The following is a 6406-nucleotide window of genomic DNA, read 5'->3' as shown; positions in this document are numbered from 1 at the left end:
CCAGTAGATGAGTCAATGTTTGTCATTCCAAAGGACTCAGCACGCATGATCAACTTTCGGAGTAATATTCGTTTCAGTCGAAGGGCAGACAAATTCACATTTTCAACCAAAACAGAACTATCATGCTTCACTGCTACATATAAACAGACTAATCCTTTAAATCCGATAACTACTAAGTTTAGTCAAATATAATTCTAATCCGATGGAATTGTTACGAGGTCAAGCATCAGCAAACTAACATTTTCCCGCCTAAATAGGGCTGACATGCTACACTGTTAGACTCATTCTAAGAAAAACCCATTAACCAACATGGAGGCCTCATATTAAATTATATATGTCCATATAAACTGTTTAACATATCACCGCTCTTTGTTTGTTCCTATATAGTCCAACTATAATAATTTTAAAGTTACCTTCTCTGAATAAAGTCATTGAAGCCCGATATCTTTGCTCAGTTGGATCACCGATAACTGTGGACCGATGTAGAGGTATCGTTAACTTTTTTTACGCAACCTAACATCATTGCATCTGCCATTTGATTTATTAGAAGGAAACTGAACTGTTTGTTATAAGGAAATTGAAATACTTGTTTAGAGTTTGAAACTGTATAAAACATAATTCTATCAAACTTACATTTCAATTTAATTTCTTCATGTTTCTTTACACGAACCATTTTTACTACAAAACATGCGACTTCACAATATTTCAAGATATGACCTTTCCATAAAGAGCATATAAAAAGTTGTCAAGTTGGCTGCTGTGGTGGTCATAGTTTTACCAGTTTCATTTAAGCCCAACTGAAGACCTAAAAAATTCTTTCAGTGAACATCTTGTCGATATGGCCATCCATTCAGCAGGAGTAGCGATTAAGAGCTTTTATGGTGCTTGGAGGCCATATTGGATGTCAAATCCGTATCAACTTCATTTAAGACCAAGTGTACATGACAAAAAGTCTACCAATGAAAGTTTCACATCAATATGATCTTCTGTTCAAAACTAGTTGTGAAAACAGGATTGTAAGATGGATATCACAACAATATTGGATGTGAGATCGGCCGTCTGTATGTTTTGAACCACCTGGACATTATAATAAAACTTTTAGTGCAAATCCCATGTTAATATGATCAGCCATGTAGAATCAGTAACAATGAAAATGATTTTCGAGATGTCCGATGTGGCGGCCATCTTGTACGTCAGATCCGTACTATTTCATTTAGAACCAACTAGACATCTCAAGAAGTCTTTTAGTGAAACCTAATGATGCTATGGTCACCCATCAGGAGAATTAGCGACAGCAAAATTTTTCAGATCTGTGCCGTCACGGCCAGATTGGATGTAATTTAATACAAAGTAGATAAATGGATGAATATTTGTTTAAAGTTTAATGGTAATCCTCTAAATAGGAGTAGCAATATTAATCTTGCACTGACGGGCGGACGGACAACAGACGAAAGAAAATATACTATATTATTAGCTCTTCCAGTATATATCCAATAAGGCCAAAGGGATATATGAAGAGTTATTTAGTATTTACCCAAAGCTACGTATAGACTTTCTTCTGAGTATTTATGAAACTAAAACCACACTCATGCCACGTATCATCTAGAACGCGAGAAGACGTGCGTTCATATTTCAATGGTTTCAACATCGACGGGTGTTTACTTATGGAAGATGGTAAAAGACGTTGTGTGTAATGTAAACGGTTTTAGCTATACCAACATTACCACACGTCAGAACTCTCTTTAGAAAGGGATCTGGTTGTTTACAAAGCAAACTAGGTGATGTAAAGTGATTTCCTAATTTTACACAGCATATATCATACCTGAAACAAGATCAAAGAAACAAGATGACAGCAATTTATTGACGTTTTCCATAATGTAAATGGTTTTAGCTATACCAACTTTGCCACACGTCATAACTCTCTTTAGAAAGGGATCTGGTTGTTTGCAAAGCAAACTAGGTGATGTAACGTGATTTTCTAATTTTACACAGCACATGTCATACCTGAAGCAAGATCAAAGAAGTCTATTGACGTTTTTCATACACGATTAACTAGAGAGATGGATAATTATTTAAAAAGAAGAGGAAGCGGTATCGTATTATGTTGGTAGTATGTCTTCCATTCGTACTGACACGTTTTGATTGCAATATCACAGTAGTAAACAAAGTAAATGTCATTTCTAAGTAAGGATGGAGCATCCTAATGTTTTGCATTAATCAGTATTATCTGTCATGTATTAGAATTTTGCTTTTTGCTCGGTATCCAGGTTTGTGAAGGCACACACTCTTCCGAAAAAGATGTATTTTTGTGTTCTTATTGTTGTACCACTTTTCACGAAAATTGGGGGACGTATCCGTGTTTCCTTTGTCCTTTCGGTTGTCCGTCAGTCAGATTTTAGTTTCTACTCAGTAACTTTAACAGATGGAACTTGCTATACCTGAACATCTGCATTACAAAGTGTACCGCATATAACTTTGGGGTCCTATTTTCAAGGTTAAGCTCGCTGGTCAATGTCATCTACATAATGATAATGGATAATCACCTCAATAGGTTTAAATGAAGTAAGCAATGACAGTGTTTTAAAAGAGTTAAATTAAGATTCGGTTTTACTTTTAACAATAATGATATTTTATTTTTCTGGTTTGTATGTTTCTAGCTATTTATGGTTTAATACCTCTAGTCATTTAGTCACTTGTCTGAGTTTTTTTTACTATTTCGCTTGAACAGAAAATCTTTAAAATTTATACTAATAGGACTTATTCTCAGTGTAAAAATCATGATACAAAATTAAACAACTGATATGGAGAGAGGAAGAAAAAAATACAGAAACAAGTGCGTGGGGAGAGTGGGGGGATTGGTTAGATACTAGTTTCGCACTGTTCCTTGTCAGTTTATAGCATTTATCTTAATCAATCCGTGACACACGTAATCCCATGCTGGATCCAGTGCACTTGAAATATATATATATATATATATATATATATATATATATATATATATATATATATATATATATATGTGTGTGTGTGTGTGTGTGTGTGTGTGTGTGTGTGTATATATATATATATATATATATATATATATATATATATAAAGATGCATGGATAGATAGGTAGGTAGACACGTAAGTAGGGAAAAGGGACAACAAACCGCACATTTATTTTACTCATGAATGATGTGCATTGTTTGGTTGTAGGCCTTATTAAAAGAACTTGTCTGGTGGGGGTGTTGCGAGGGTTGACTTGTGTAGACGTGGTGTCTAATCACTTATCAATTTCCCTGATTCAGTAAAGAAAAGGTCTCGAACGCCCATCTGTTTCAGTCCATCCGAAATTCTGGTATTTGTTCTAGACCAATAGGTGTCAATCGAGTTTGATTTTGATTTTAATAAAGTACGTCTTGAAGACATATTGTGTTGTTTCTGTAATATTAGTAGTAGACCTGAACTTCTCTGAAAAAAATAATTAATCATCTCCGAAAAGCTGCCAACCTGTCTCTTGCTGATACTTAGTTTTTACTCTTTTGCTGATTGTGCTTTTGATATTGATTACAAATGCTTTATCTGTGGGAAATGGAATGAAAACAGAGATTTCATCCAGTTCAAGACGTTTTAATCTGTAATATATCAGGTATAAATTTAATTTTGTTTATCATAATAATTTCGTGTTAAGCAACTTCACACTATGTCACTATTACTAGGCGTGCTTCTGTTGCCTTATAGCACATCAGTCGATACCATTATTATTGCAAAATTGCTATTTTCGCTCTTAGCAAACAGAAAAAAAATTTAACAAGCAAAAATATTAAACATGCAAATTTAAACAGTCTATTCTCTCAAAAATTTTGTTTACCATTTAAATCAGTGTGTTTTGTTTCACGAGAGCTTTATGCCATTCTTTGTGTTGTTTAATGGTTATCCACAATAAAAAGCAAAATTATAAATTGATATGTTGCTCTGATGTATTGATTTAAATGCAAAACCATGGAAGCAGTAAAAAAAGAGAAAACTCTTGGACAAATAACAAGATGAAAAGGAGGGAAGAAATGAATTAGAATTACCAGCAATTAGGTGATAGCTTAAAGTGATGATCGTGGTGATGGTGGAAGTGATAGTAATATTAGTAGTATAGTAGGACGAGAAGGAGTGTCATGATTGTTTGTACTGTCATTATAATCCTCGTAATTTCTTTTTATATCTAGCAATGTCTGCGTAAAAAGCGATCACTAATCTATGAAAAAATATTTGTAGTACTGGAGAAAAAGCGACGCAAAATAAATTCTGCTAATGAGGCAACAAGTATAACCCTTATCTACACAAAGACAAATTTTCGACGATGTAGTCCTGTTCTTGAGGATTGTGTAAAATCTAGTATTATATTGGTCTCTGTATTATGTCAGTAGAGCTCTTAGATTAACTCACTAAAAGAAAACACAATTACAGCAAGTTGTGTGGTTAATATAAACGTATTTGTTTTCTTAAACGTTATAAGTGGCTACTTTCAGATATTTCTTTGAAACAATCAACCTTAAAACGCTGTCTTTCCAGAGCCCCTTCATTACACTTTGAATTTTACTGTTGTGAAAACTAAAACGTAAGATGATGTCAAACAACCCATGTAGTATTTCAATACCATGAAAAGACAGGTAAGGTTAGATCTTCCTTCAATATACTTTCTGAGTACTTGAGAGCTCATTTCTAGATCAGTTCACTAATGTAGCATACTGGAAATAAAACAAAAACTATCTCGGTCATACCTTAATTTCTCTGAGTAGAGTGTAGATTCGTTCTTGCTACTCAACAAGCCATGACACATTATATTTGAAATCAAAGACAGTCAAGAAGACTAATCGTTGTGTCTTCATTTCGAAAACGTTTTTATTTTATTAAATTCGATGGTCAATGGACAATCTGTCCAAATAACAGTTTAAAAGAATCGAAACCCTAATGATTACTTTGCTGATTCCTTAACAGTACACAACAACAAATGAACACTCTCATTCCAATCTTTACCTGTATTAAAGTAATATGACCGAATAATCTTCTTCAAAGTAGGAGGAAATTGTTCCCAGGACCATTGACTTGCAAAATGCAGAAGGTTTAAACTGTTTGTTGTTTCATTCATAAAAACATGGACAATTCCAGACATAATATTTTACCTTTGATAAGGCTACAGAGAGCATGGAAGGCCAAAGTCTTTAAACCTTTTTATACCATAGTTTTAGTTGTAATATCTATCAAATGAATTGCCTCTTGAAATCTTGTAGTATTATGCATTATAGTCAAGAAATATTAATAGCCTGGGTTGATCTTAGGTAAGGAACAGACAGAGTCTACCATCTGTCTGCTAAATTGTCAGTCATATGCAGGCATATGTTGCATATGATCCTTAGGTAACTTCAGACTGGATTTTCCGACCATTTGACAAGTGTGACATGATCAACAGTATTTAGAAACGTCACTTTTAATGTTTCTCCAATAAAAAGGATTCAAGAGCCTTAGATCAGTCGTATTAAACACTAAGTGACGATCCATTAGAGATTGGATAGGCCAGACAAAATATTGTCTGTCGATGTGACCTCAGAATAATAATCTTAACGTTTTATGGCCATTGGTCACCGGGTCGTACTTCAGGTGGTCTCCAGTTTATCATAAAGATCCAATATTTCCCAAAATAACGCAATGTGTTGCTTCAGTGGCCCTCTGAAAGAAACAGGAGCTGTCACGATCTTGTTACTTTTCAACAATGAGTCATTTATTTTGATATATATATTGATCAATGCCAAAAGAAAAGTGACCTCATTAAAGACTGACTAATACATGTATCAGCTAAATGGATAATTCCCTCATTCACATCATTCTCAGAAGCTACTTGTGCCATAGCATTGGTAACTGCACAAGCAAGATAAAAATCAGGAATTTCTCAAGAGGATCATCTTTTAGACCTACAACAAGGCTTGTTCGATAGAAGTGGATCAACCACGACTTAGGTCATTTCCTGGTAATAAACGAATACCCTCGATTCGTAAAAATAGTCACTGCTAAGAAAGTCACAGGTTTGGAAAGAAAATCCGATTTCAAACTGATAAATTAAAAGGAGCATTAACAAAACTGGAATCTACTCTGAATATCGATCGGCCAGTACGTGAACTAGAACTCTTCGACACGAACGGTTCATAATTCTCCATATTAGAATCAAACTAGGATTTATTTAACCCAAGCAATGTATTGCTTTTAACACAAGACCATGACCTTGACCTATTAGAAATAAGACCATTTCGAGTAGTTCTGTGTATATTATGTGCAAGTAGCATTTCCCATATTTATACCTTTTGGTTGTCAAGATATGTCTTGACGTCACTATGAACACCATTCACGTCTGGAGTTATTGTAATCTTTATGAACCT

Source organism: Sinohyriopsis cumingii, unplaced genomic scaffold (assembly GCF_028554795.1).
Source record: "Sinohyriopsis cumingii isolate HCF-2022 unplaced genomic scaffold, ASM2855479v2 utg002323l, whole genome shotgun sequence".
NCBI lineage: Eukaryota > Metazoa > Mollusca > Bivalvia > Unionida > Unionidae > Sinohyriopsis > Sinohyriopsis cumingii.
This window is presented reverse-complemented; position numbering follows the sequence as displayed.